Source organism: Gossypium arboreum, chromosome 11 (assembly GCF_025698485.1).
Source record: "Gossypium arboreum isolate Shixiya-1 chromosome 11, ASM2569848v2, whole genome shotgun sequence".
Classification (NCBI taxonomy): domain Eukaryota; kingdom Viridiplantae; phylum Streptophyta; class Magnoliopsida; order Malvales; family Malvaceae; genus Gossypium; species Gossypium arboreum.
Window position 1 is genome coordinate 9,805,612 of NC_069080.1, and position 14,615 is coordinate 9,820,226.

Below are 14,615 nucleotides of genomic sequence, written 5' to 3' on the forward strand. Positions count from 1 at the left end.
ATGAGCTTTGAATACCAATTTAGCCATGTCGATGATGGTTCTATTTTAGCTGAATTTAGAGCTAAACCGGTATTTCTTGAAGAGATTTGTGAAGCTCAGAAAGATGATAATGAGTTACAAGCTAAAAGAGTTCAATGTGAGTCAGGCATAGAATCAGATTTCTTGATTGGTTCTGATGGTTGTTTGATGTTTAGAGACATAATTTGTGTACCAAAGAATGATGAGCTTATTTGGAAGATTTTACAGAAGCACATAGCGTTCTTTATCTATTCATCCAGCAAAGACAAAAATGTATAATGATTTGAAGAAATTGTATTGGTGGGTAGGAATGAAAAGAGATATTTCGAGTTTATTTCTAGATGCTTGATTTGTCAACGGTAAAGGCCGAACATCGGTACCCTCAGATTATTGCAACTTTGTGCTAGTTAGGAATGGAAATGGGACAGAGTTACTATGGATTTTGTGACAGATTGTTGTTAACACCGAAAAAGAAAGATGCAAGATGGGTTGTGATTGATAAGCTAACTAAGTCGACTCATTTTATCTCAATCCGTATGGATTATTCACTTGACAAGTTGGCCGAGTTATACATTTCGAGATAGTTAGACTACATGGAGTGCCATTATCAATCATTTCGCATGAGATCCAAGATTTACTTCACGGTTCGGAAGAAGTTACAAGAGGCTTTAGGTACGAAGTTGAGTTTTAGTACGGCTTTTCACCCTCAGACCGATGGTCAGTTAGAGAGAGTTATTCAGATACTTGAAGATATGCTTAGATGTTGTGTATTAGAATTTCAAGGTAGTTGGGAAAAATACTTACCATTGGTAGAGTTTGCCTACAATAATAGTTATCAGTCAAGTTTGAAGATGGCACCTTATGAAGCTTTGTATGGACGTAAATGCCGCACACCTTTATATTGGATGAGCTTAAAGAAAGCCGATTTACGGGTTGATCTAGTTAAAGAAATGAAGAAAAGTGAAAGTTATCGAAATTGTTTAAAAGCGACTTGACAGCGTAAGTCGATGCGATTTAAAAAGAAAAGAGATCGAATATCAAGTTGGTGACAAAGTTTTTTGAAAGTATCCCGTGGAAGAAAGTTCTTAGATTTGGCAAGAAAGGCAAACTAAGTCCACGCTTTATTGGACCGCTTGAAGTGATTGAGAGAGTCGGACCATTAGCATATCGGTTAGCTTTGCCGATTGAGTTAGAGAAGATTCATAATGTATTTCATGTGTCTATGCTACGTCGTTATCGCTCAGATCCGTCACATGTGATTTCTCGACAGAGGTTGAGATTCACCAGACATGACTTACGGTGAAGAACCCAGAAAGATTCTAGCTCGAGAGGTAAAGCAATTAAGGAACAAAAGTATTGTACTTGTGAAAGTACTATGGAATAGACATGGGGTAGATGAGGCTACATGGGAACCCAAGAGGCTATGCTAAAACAGTACCCATATCTCTTCATTGTAAGATTTTGGGACGAAAATCCCTAAAGGGGGAGAAATGTAACATTAGAAATAGGGCCTAAACGAACAGTGGTTGCGAAACCACAAATTGGGTAGAAAAATTTTATTTTATTATTATTTTGAGGTTCATGGTATGATTACATGATTGTGCAAAATTTCGTGATAAAATTCTATGCATAAAGTGCTTAAATTGAGGTTAGGGACTAAATCGAATAATTTGCAAAACTTGCATTCTAGAAGTTTTAGTATGAAATTATTTTGGAATATTAATTAGGAGATCTTAAATGGTAATTTGACCAATTTTAAGTTCATGGACAAAATTAGGACATGGAAGGAATTTTTGAAAGTTTAGTAAGGAGGGCATTTTGGTCATTTGGTTATTAACATTAATAAAAGGTAAAAGATGATAAAATTGTATCATCTTCTTCAAGTTACCAGCTGAACCTTACCTCTCTCCATATTTGGGGATTCTTCAACTTTCAAGCTTCATAGTAAGTGATTCCAAGCCCCGTTTTTAATGATCTTTACGTTTTGAAGTCCCTAGCTCGATAAAGCTTATGCTAGCAATAATTTAAGTTAGGAATCAAATTTGGAAAAATACCCATAGGTGAAATTTGTGTATTTTGATGTTTTATGATGGAATATGAGGTTTTAAATTATGTTAGACAACTTGTGCTACTTGGTTTTAAGTGAAAACGAGTAAAAAGGCTTAATCGGTAAAAATACCTAATAGTCATAAGTACATGTTAGTGTGTGAATTTGATGTTTTCATAGAAGGGAAAAATGATCAGCATGTCATAAAACATAAGAAAATAGGATGAAGTTTAATTGACGAGCCTTGGGGCAAAAGTGCAAATATGTGAAAGTTTAGGGGCAAAAATGTAATTTTGCCAAAGTTTGAGTAAAGGGTTGTTTTGATAAATGTTGATATTAAATAGGCTAAATTTTCTATTATAGATCAAGAAGAGGGAAATTCGGGAGTAGATCGGGGAAAAGAAAAAGTAAAGGACTAAATTGTAAAGTTTAGTCACATTTTGTATCGAGGTAAGTTTACAGTAAATAAATATAATATTATTTTATTTTACATTATTATTGTCAATTTCCAGCATTTATATACTTATTTTCTTTGAATATTTAAAGTCGAATTAAAGGCGAAGTGACAGAGAAAAAAAAGCATTAGGAAGCCCGGTTGAACCTTAGGAATGTTAGGATATTAGAGTTGACAGGACAGAACAGAAATGAGCCATGTATGCCCATATTAGAAATATGGCTTTGGAAGCAGGATTGAGCCATGTAAGTCCATATTATATATGGCATTGGAGACAGAATAATTCATGTAAGTCCATGTCAAAGACATGGCATCAAGGGATATTGATAGACAGAACGACCCTAGTATCCTTAGTATTCCGAGTGGTTCAACGGGTCAGGATCTGAGTTAAATTACAGTGAATTAACAGCAAAAGAAAAGTAGATTATATTTATGAAAAGGAAAGGTCGTAAGAAAGAAGGTAAGGAATAAAGAAGAAGATAGAAATTGAGAAGTAAAGAAATTTATGATGTTAGATGATATTATGCATAATTATCCATTATGTTGAATGTTGTGATTTATTTGCTTGTAAGCTTACTAAGCCTAGTGCTTAATCTCTTTATTTTGTTCTTCTTATAGTACTTATTTAGCCACTCGGGGATCGAAGGAAACGTCGGAGGCCGATCACACTATCAAAGAAATAACTCGGTATAATTAGATGTTTTGTTTTGTGTATGGCATGTATAGAAACTTAGCTACTCTTGGTATAATATGAACAATGAATGATGTGTAAATACTTGCTAGTGATTAGCTATTAAAAATGGCTGATGATATGCATGTTTATTGATATGTATGATTGAATGGTGATTATCACATGAAAATTATGAAAAATGTGAAAGTAACCTAAAAACAGATTCAAGTAACAGAAATGACGTAACTTTGAAAAATCACTAAAAATTGTAGAAGCATATTTTGAAGATGAATAATATATTAAATTAAATATTATTATGTCTATTTTCTTATGGAATAATAAAAACAGGTAAAGGTATTATATTTTATGATATATCTGAGTTTTAGTGAAACAGGGTCAGAGCGATTTCTGGATCCCCTGTTCCAACTTTGGAAATTCACCATAAATTGTACAAAACTAATTAGAAGGTATAATTTATATGGTTATAATCCTTGTTGAGTATAGTTTTAAGAAAAACAAACGGCTTAGTGATATGAATTTTTTACAGGAAGAAACATGGTTTGTAGTAAGAAGAGATTAGTGCTGTCGAGTTTTGAAACAGGGGAAACTTTAACTAATAAACTGTACTAATTGGACAAGTCAAAAATCTATAAAAAAAAATTAGTAGATATATATATGAGTCTAGTTTTAGGAAAAATTTACGGATCTTAATTTCGAGTTTCGAAACTCAATATATGAATTTTTAGGCGACTATAACGCAGAATGGCAGCACATTTCGAAAAGCTTAAATAAACAATTTAAAACTATTTAAGTGATAGATTAAGTTTAGTAATGCCTCGTGCTCGATTCTGGCAACAGTCTCTGGTAAGGAGTGTTACAAAACATGAATTTTATAAGAAATACTTGAATTTCTTACCTTGTTCTCTCTATATCAAGCATTAGCTTGATTTTCTCTCTCCTCCAATTCTATCTTTCTTGAATCCAAATTGGTATTCATGTTCACTACAGTCTTCTTCTTTTTTTGTCATTTTTCTCTCTTGGTGGCTATTGAAATTCTTTTATTTCTAAGTGAAAATGGTAAATTTTGATGGGAAGAACCAAATTGAAAAAAAAAAAGCAAAAGCTTCTCTTCATAAAAAATGGTGGACGACAAAGCTAAGAAAGATGGAGAAATTTCCATCATCTTTTCTTTTTCTTCTTTTTTGTTTTCTTAACATTTAATCAATTAGTAAAAGATCTAAAATAAAATGATATTAAAATAATATTAACCAATCAAAATATAACACCAATATTCATAATTATCATGATGTTTCATGATAATTATTCTAATTGGGAAATGACTATTTTACCTCTCAACATTCTTTACTATTCTTTCCTTGAATCATTGGATGCGCCTCGACATGTGTGCACCGAGGCTAAGAATCAATACAAAAATAATTATAATCTTGCAGTGTACTGCAAATATGTCAGGTTGAATTGTAATATTTGTAGTGTTATAATGGAACACTCGGATATTCCAAGAATCAAACCCAAAAGAGTTCGGGGGCTAAATGATTCCTAAGCAACAAGATGCAACCAATAAGTCTAGCTAACTACTCGCTAGGTCCTATATTATGACGATTCATAATTGAGGTTAATTACAATGATTAATTACCTAACATTAAAAAAGACCAAATTGTAAAATAGGAAAATTTAAGAAATTAACAATTTAATAAACAAAGCGATTGGTTGACCTCCATGTTGTTGATTAGTCTTTGGATTAGGGATCTAAAAATCTTAAACTTTTAATTAACTTAATTTTTCCTCTCAATCTCTATTTTACCAACTTAGACATTTTAGTCTGGTTTATCTTTCGAATTTACCAAACTAAGTCAAGACAATCAAATCGATGCTCTATCACATCTCGGAAACCGAGTTAAAAGAAATTGGAGTAGTGAGACTAAGTGTAACAACCCGATTTTGGGTCTAGTCAGAATAGTGGTTTCGGAATCACTAATCCAAAGCTGGAGAAATTATTTTTAATATTATTTTAAGTGTTACAGCATGATTATATGAGTGCATGAAAATTTTGGTGAAATAATTTTAACAATTGCTTGCTTAATTTCAAAAAAAAGACTAAATTGCATAAAGGGTAAAAGTTTTGTTTTACTAGAAAATGGTGTTAAATAACTAGAGAATCATAATTAGGGGTCTTTAAAAAGAAAATAGACCCATTTTATAGAGGTGGCCGGCCATAGAGACAAAGAAAATAGAAAAGTCAAAATTAGGTGAAGTTGGTAACCTATTTTAACTAGAAATAAAATAAAATAAAACAAAAGGCTTCATCTTTTTACCATTCATCTTCTCCACTGAAAATATCAGCAAGAAAACGGGTTTTTGAAGCTTGAAACTTTCAGCCATTAAGTTCTCTTATAAGTAAGTGATTTTGATGACTTTCTTGATAATTTTTGTACTTTTGGGACCCTTGTAACATAAGCTAACTAATGGGGGGCTATTTTGCAAATGGTTGAAATTTTAGGGTTTTTCCATGAAAAATTTTGTGTTTTTTTCTGAAATATTATGGAAGAAAATGAGTTATGGTTGTTAAATAAATAACTTTTGTGAAGTGATTTTCATGAAAACCCCTAAAATAGACCATTTTGTAAAAGTTACAAAATAAGTAGTAAAGGTGTGAAATAATTGGATTTGTGAGTTGCAATAATCTTAAAATAGATTTGGCTAGGCTTGGTTAATAAGGAAATTTGATGAAAAATCGATTTACGAGCCTTGGGGCAAAATTGTAATTTTATGAAAGTTTAAAGGCAAAACGGTTATTTTTCCAAAATATGAAATATGAAATGTCATGATTTATGTGATGATTAAATTAGTGAATTTTATCATTTTAGATCAAGAAATACGAAATCCGGACCTAGACCGGGGGAAGACCAAGCTAGTAGGCTAATTCAATCTAGTCGCCCACTTTTTGTATACCAAGGTAAGTTGCACGTAAATATTACAATTCTATTGTTATTATGCATTAAATTATTGATATTGCATGAAATGTTCGATTTTGTTACGAATATGCATGATGAAATTTGATGTGGTGAAACTCCCGGTTGAACTGTAGAAATAGATCGGATATCTATGCCGTGATACTAAGGTTATGTAAACCAGTGTAAGACCATGTCTGGGACATGGCATCGGCCTCAATATGTGAGCCAGTGTAAGATCATGCTTGGAACATGGCATCGGCATTATTATGAGAGCTAGTATAAGACCATGTCTGGGACATGGCATCTGCCTCAATATGTGAGCCAGTGTAAGACCATGTTTGGAACATGGCATCGGTTTTGTTACGAGAGCTAGTGTAAGACCATGTCTAGGACATGGCATCAGCATCTTACTCTTTTGTATGAGGCTTATTGGGTATCTATTTATTTTTCCAACTAGTTCAACGGGTAATTTAAAGATTATATCATGATTGAGAAAAATTATGATTACGTTGCAAGTGGTACAGGTACCTACACGAAACTTATAAGAATGAGCTTGGGTTATGTATGTGAATAGTAAGGATGAAATGAGTAAGTTAAGTCTATAGTCATTCGAGAATCTTGTGCAAGTGTATGATATGTTATGGGTATGATGTTACTTGGTAAAGCAATGTTAATTATTTACTTGTAACTTACTAATCTTTATGCTTACTTCCTCTCTTTTCCATTTTTTTTATAATGCCGCCAAGCTAGCTCGGGAATCAAAGGACATCGGAGGCATTGATCACACTATCACCTCAAGTTTTTGGTATAGTTAGTTTAAATGTTTTTAAGCGTGGCATGTATAGGGACTTGATCCTTTTTTTAGTGTCATGTTGGTTTAGCCACAAGTGTTGACTCATATGGATGTGATATTCATTTTGTATAGGCCATGGATGATTGCTAATATTTATTATTGCTAAATACATTTAATGAGGATTATCATGGATGTGGATGTTTGGTTGTGGCTGTTTTGGTTATGTATGTTTATGCTTGGATTGGAGATGTTTGATGTTGTGTAGGTTGGTGCAAGTAAAGGTGGCAAAAAGGCTTTGTAGATAGCCTTGTTATTGTCCATACGGGCAGACACACGGGTGTGTGTCTAGGCCATGTGTGACACACGGTCTGCTCCATGGAAGTGTAGTCAGGTCGTGTGTCCCCTGCACCTAAATTTGGCAAAATAGAATGCCAGTAGTCACCACACAGACAGAGATACGGTTGTGTGTCTCAACCGTGTGAAGGACACGGCCTAGTATACGGGCGTGTACCATGCTCATGTGCCCCTAAAGGGTTGATGATGTCAGAAATAGAATGTCAAGGTTTTTGTACATGGGCTGAGACACGAGCGTGTTATGGCCATGCGAGGGACACAGGCCATGGACACAGGCGTGTGCCAAGCCATGTGAAAACCCTTGTAGGTTCAAATCGAGAAATAAATTGGCATAGGCTAGGGACACGGGCGTGTCCTGATATGTTCAGGTCGTGTGAACCACACGGGCCTTCAACATGGCTATGTTAAGAGGACACACGGGCGTGTCGCCCTGACACACGGGCGTGTGCCCTTGGTTGCATTGAAATTTTTTAAAGTTTTTAAAAAGTGTTCGGTTTATTCCCGAACTATTTCTAAAGCGTGTTTTGGGCCTTGTAGGTCCATATTAGGGACGTTAAGAGGAAGTTTGAAAGTTTTTAAATTTAAGCAAAATTTTACGACCCAAAAATGTTTGTATGTATGTGTTTAAGTTTAGTAAAGCCTCGTACTCTGCCCCGGCGTGGGATATCGGTAAGGGGTGTTACACCAAGAGTGGTCATATCCTGAATTTTTAGTTTAGATTGTGAAAATTTTATCGAGTTAATTTGGTTTAATGGTTAAGTGTAGAGTTTGTGTGAGAGAGGTCTTGTGTTCAAATCATGTGTGTGCAAAGTGAAAATTATTTTTGTTTTTAACTCTAAGGAAAAGTCTAATATGGATAATTAATAAGTGTTAATGGGTTTTTTTTAGTAAAAATGAGGGATTAACTCCTAATTTCACTCCACCGTTCACTAATTTCCATTTCCCTTTCTTTTTTTCAAGTTTCTTTTTCCTCTTTTTTCCCTTTCTTTTGTTTTTCTTGAATTTCTTTCATCTTTTTTCTTCTTGTCATTAAATCATTGTAGAACTACCTATTTTACTCTTCTTTTGCGATTATAAACAAAGATAAGTGTAAGTAAAGTTTTTTATATTAAAATATTTAACTCGTTCTTGAAGAAGGTATAAGTTGTTAGTGTCATTTTTGTTTTTTTTTTGTGGTCTTAAGTGTTTCTAGTGGTCTTTGATTAGGCAAAGTGTGCGAGATTTAGGATCTTCTGATGGAGTAGCTACTGTTTTGGCACTGTTTCGTTGTGAGGTAAGTGCTCGTAAATTGGTTTTGGGACTAATTTTTTGAAAAATGAGGGTTATCAAGTGAAATATTAGGGTTAATTTGTGTTTTTTAATTAAGGCATTTTGGTGTCATATGTATGATTTGGAGTGCGTTATTGTGTGGCCTATAAAAAATAACATCAGGTGTGTGAATCTAACCCGAAACATCGATTAGAACTCGAAAGAACTCAAAAATAAAGGTTTTTGAAACTGTTCTGTGTCACACGGTCATGTGGTAGGCCATGTGGCAGATCGTTTGAATCACACGATCATATGGTTGGTCGTGTGGGTCATAAGCCGTATGGCAAACCATGTAGGTCACATGCCCGTGTGAGTCACAAGGGTGTGTGTTAGGTCGTGTGGGCCACACAGGCTGGGCCAATTAGGTCGTGTGGGCTACCAGCTATGTGGGCCAATTTTTTGGAAAATTTTACCTAGGCCTGTTTAACTCCAGAATTTTTAATTAGACCTTCCGTGAGGTCTGTTTGGCTCAAATAAGATTCAAAGTGTGACATCTATTAATATATGATATGGTTAATGTAATAGGCCAAATCCGTCCGGGCCTAACACAATGGCCCAATGCCCAAAACAAGCCCAAACAACCTAAAACTTTCGTCGACTGCCCCCTCCATGCCCCCGTACACCCCGTACCTGCGAGTAAGCCAAAACCACAGTAGCAAATGCAAACAAAAGGCAACAGCAGAGCAGTAGCAAAGGGGAAATAATGAAAATTTATATTTTTTTTCTTTCTTTTCTTATTTTCCTTCTTTTCGGCTATAAAGGCCTAAAAATTTCATTGTATTTTAGTTACAATACAGGCATAAGATAGAAAAAAGGAGAGCAATAGAATACAAAAAATCAAGGTGTTTCTTTCTGTTCCGTTTTCTCCATTTCTTTTGCAAATCCAGTTTCGAATATAACATATATGTAACGCCCCAATTTTCGGGAATTCTATGAATGTTGACAAAATTTCATGCTTTGATTTTGTCATTTGTGAGTGAAATTATGAAATAGGACCTATGTGAAAATGTTTAAAAATGCTATAGGCTAAATTGAAGTGGCCAAATAAATAGGAGTGCAAAATAGGAGGATTTGCATGATAAACCTCCCATTTTACATGAAGTGGCCAACCATCATGTTGTTGTAGACAAAATGTACACTTGATATCCATAATTTATGGTACAAATTGATACAAATTGATAATAGGTTAGGTAAATGTTCCATGATAATGGGTTAGGTAAATGTTTCATGATAATAGGTTAGGTAAATGTTCCATGATAATGGGTTAGGTAAATGTTTCTTGATAATGGGTTAGGTAAATGTTTCATGATAAGAATATCATGTCTTTTGTATTAAAGAATTAAATGGATGAAATATGAAGTTTTATTAAAAGAAAAGGGTGAAAAGAACAAAGTTTTGTCCATCTTTGTTCATCATAGCTGAAAGTTAGAGAAGAGAAAGGAGAGGAGAAAGCTCTTGAGTATTCGGTCATTAGGAGGAGGAAAATTGAAGGTAAGTTCTTGGTACCTTGCTTCTATTTTGAGGTTCATGAGTTCTTCTTGATTCTACCTTAACTCTTGAAGTATATTTTGGTTTTTAGTTGTGTTGTGAGCATTTAGTCATGAATTAAAATGAAGGAAATGGTTGTTGTTTCATGTTCTTTTGATGAAAAATGGAAGATAGGTGAAGTTGAGCCAAACAAATGAACATGCATGTGCCTTAGATGCTAAAGGAAAAATCGGCTAACATGTTGTGCTTTAAAATGATGAAATGGAGATTATACTTAAGTAAAATCATAGATATGTGATGATTGATTGGTGATATACATGTTTAAATAACATGCATGCAAGTTAGGTGTGAAAGAGTGATTTGGTAATAAATCTGCTTGGGACAGCAGCAGTAACGTGACTTTGGAAAATCACCATAAATTGTGGGAGATGAATTAGAAGCTGAATAAATTATGTAATTAAAGCTTATTGAGTCTAGTTTCTAATGAAATAAACAAGAACATATTTTGAATTCTGTACAATTAGAAATTTGATTCGTAATGAAGAGTGGTCAGATTAGTCAAACAGTGAAACATGGGAAACTTTGAGAAAAATATGGTATTGATTGGATAAACCAAAAACTCTGAAAATTTTATGGATAGAAGATATATGAGTCTATTTTCAGGGAAAATTAACGGAACTTGATTTGGAGTATCGTAGCTCCAGTTATAAATGATTTAGTGACTGTTGCTCAGGAAGACAGCTTGCAGTGAAATTATGATTATGTGGTAAACATTGACAAAAATTTGTTAATGGGTTGCTTATTGATTTCTTATAAGCTTACTATGATCTGTAGGTGTGGTTGGCCGAATATTGTAAGGGATTAATACGTAGTTTGTATTTGAATAGTTAGATTAACGTGTTAGTAATCCAATTGTAGGCGGTTCGTGTGTGGATCTCGTCAACATATCGTCGCAAACATGTGTGTAACTAACACCCTCTTTCTTAGTCTAGATCGGCAAAAGCCGAAAAGTCAAATGCCGAAAACCGGTATTTTGTAGATTTGCGAGTGTCGCGAATGCTCGTGAGGTAAATCGATTAATGTTTTTGGTAAGCTGCAATGTTTGGACCGCAAAGTGCATGATTTCTATGCCTCGATATTTTTGGGCTTAATGGGCCAAAATTGGAATGATGGGCCAACGGCCCAATTCGATAAGAACCCTCAGACGTGATTCGTTAGTACGTGAAAAGTAGGAATATGCATGAAAAACCCTAAAATAGATAAATTACTGAAATACCTTTAAAAGTAGAAAATTTACGCTTTACCCCTAGTAGATAAATTACCAAATACCTCTAGGGTTAAATTGACCTAAATGCATGTTTGATTGTTATTATTTATTGCATGCCATGTTGTTATTATCGATGCATGGATGGGATATTGACGGAGGAAGTATTGAAAGTGGCTTGTCCACGATTGGAGGCTTTGCCTCAATTTATGATAATCGAGCGACAAGGTCGCAATCTGTGGAGTGTTGGGTGGGTGGGTTGAGCTATTCCCCACATGGAGTGTATGGCTGGTACGGTGGAGTGTAGTGGTTGGTGGGTTGAGTAGTCTCCCAAATGGGCTTGCATATGTTTCTTGATGTTGCATGTATTTTGAAATGGGCCTATGGGCCATATCATTATCTGAATAAGGGCTAAGGCCCGCTTTATTGTAATCTGAAAAGGGCTCGCCCAAGATCATTATTACTGAATGGGCTTAGGCCCAATGGGCTTGAGCTGACTTGGGCTTTGAATGGGTTTTCCTTACACTCGAGTTTCCCCAAACTCACCCCTTTTATTTTCATCCACGCAGAAATCCCCAACCATAGTGGGCTTGAGTCGTGAGGGAATTGAGTGGCCACCGTTCGAAAGTTTGATTTTCCTCCGTGAACTGGACATCCTTTTATTTACGTTTGAAGTTTTGGGTTTTTAAATGTAATAAGGCCGCTTAATTATTTTTGATGGTTTTAATATGTATTACTAAGATAGGTATTACTTATTTTAACTGTTGAAATTGGATAGCTTTTTAGGCTGCGTTTTCAAAAACAACAATTGATTTCAAAATAACTCGACAACAAGCAAAGCTTCCGCATTGAAAGTATTTTCCAAAATTAATCACTTTTCCTAAAATGACTTAATCAAATCGGTTTCTTAGAAATATCCATGACATTAAGGTGTGGCAATGGCGGTATGCATGTCTAGGATTGGATCCGAAGGAGCTTGGTACTTAGCGGTCCGATGGACTCACCACCTATTTTCCGGTTTCCTACGGTGCATGACTTCCATTCACTTTAATCCTTAATGAATTAATCTTTTGAACATCAAGTACGATTTTCGGACTTAGAATGGAAAAAAAAATTTTAACGTTTTTGATGTGGCATGCCGGATCCGGCCATAACTTCTGGGCCAGGTTTGGGGTGCTACAATATATATAGATATTCAAAGAAGACATAAAGGGACTCTTTTTGAGATCGGGGGTTTTAGTTTCATTTGTTTTTTTTTTATTTTTTGCTTAGATAGATAAAAATTTTAGTAAAAAAGGAGGAGAAAATTTACCTGTGTTTTGGGGGTTTCGGACTGGTGCCATGGAGGAGGCAGAGGCGGAGGCGTCGAATGCCGATAAACGCCGAAATCGGCTAAGACCGACACGCTATGGGCATCGTCTCCCCCTCTCCCTCTTTTCCCTTTCTTTTTCCCTTTTCAATCTGCAGAAACATTCTAGGCTTCCCCTTTCCTTTTTTTTTATATCTGTTGAAGTGTTTAGGCTTTTAAGAGGTTTTGTCCTCTTTTAATTGGCAACACAAAGTGACGCCGTTTATGGCTTGTATTTGTAGCCTTGAAATGGAGAGGGATAATTGCATGCCAAGCCCTCCCCCATCGCACAAGTCTTTGATTGCACCTTGTTTATTTCATTTGTTTTTTTAATTTGGTCTTGTAATTTGTGCTTGTTTCCAACTCGGTCCGTGCCTCAACAAGGATCTGGAATATTTCCAGTTTTACTCCTTATGCATTTATGCATGTTGCACGCTGGTCCCCATGTTGGTTTCTTTATTTTTAAATTATCTCTCTCATTTTAATTTCGTTTTAATTCAGTCCTCTGTTCAGTATAACTTACCATTTTAAAATACATTTAATATTTTTATATGTTTTGATCCATTTCGATAATTTAGTTTGTTTTATTTATACAATTAATTTTAAGTTTCTTTTATTTTATCATTTTGAAGTTTTGTGTAATATTTCTTGAATATTCTATATATATTAGTACATATATTATTTTGATTGAGGTTTTAATTTGTAAATGCTTGTTGTTCTAAAGTAATTAATATTTTATATATATGTGAGATACCTTAATAACTCTATTTTATGTCTTATAAAATCACCATTCGAAGTTCTTTTTATATCATATTATTTAACATTTTATATAGTATTTTTGTTTAAATGTTTTTATGTACATAGATACATATTAGACTCATGTTTAATTCCATGCTATTTTATATATATTTACTTCTAAATTTATTTGTACAAATGTATATGTTTTTTAATCTATTGTGTACATAATTATGTTTTTTAAAAATCATACATATGGAAAATTTAATTTAGTCTCATATACATTCTTAATCTCATGCAATTTTTACAACTAATTATTTCTAAATCTATTTATAAACATATATTTTGTGAATCTACTATGTATACCTCCTAAAATTATATCTTATTATGTATTCTGCTATACTTCCGTATTCTATATATTATTAAATTTTTCTTTATCAAGTGTATTTTAATAAATATTTTTACATTTATATATTATTTGATTTAAAAGTTTTCATTCTATAATACATATGTTAGTGATTGCATGTATATCTGTAGTTTCTAATTTGTCAATCCATCAATGTATATATTGTGTTCATCATTATTTTAAATCATCTTATACCATAGTCCTTTTAAATTATTATTATTATTATTGGATATTTTATATGGATTGTAATGTATTAGGCTATGTATATTATAGTGGCATATTATTTTCGCTTTTATCATTATATCGATTATTCTCCATGCATTATTGAACATTGAGTTATAATTTTAGTTTAATTATGTATTTTGATTAGCCGATTAAATAAGATATATTATCTTCATTCATCCATCATTGTATTTTATGCATACATATTACCCTATGCTTTTATTTTTGCCTTTGGTTTACGAAACATCGTTTTACAAGTTCTAACTCTTTAACAACAATCATTCCATTTTATTTCAAGCCAAATTAATATGTCTTAAGCCGATTTTACAATTATTCATTTGAAAATCCCTTAAAATGAAGGCAACATTTGATGCTTGAAAACTCGGGAATCGTGCCCTATCGTGTTGGGTTTCGATTTCCCGTTTGTTCAAAATAATCAAATATTCCTTTAGAATTTCACTCGCATTTTTCTAAATCCTAAACGAAGGCGATATTCGATACTTGGTAATTCGTGGAATCGTGCCCTAACGTGTTGG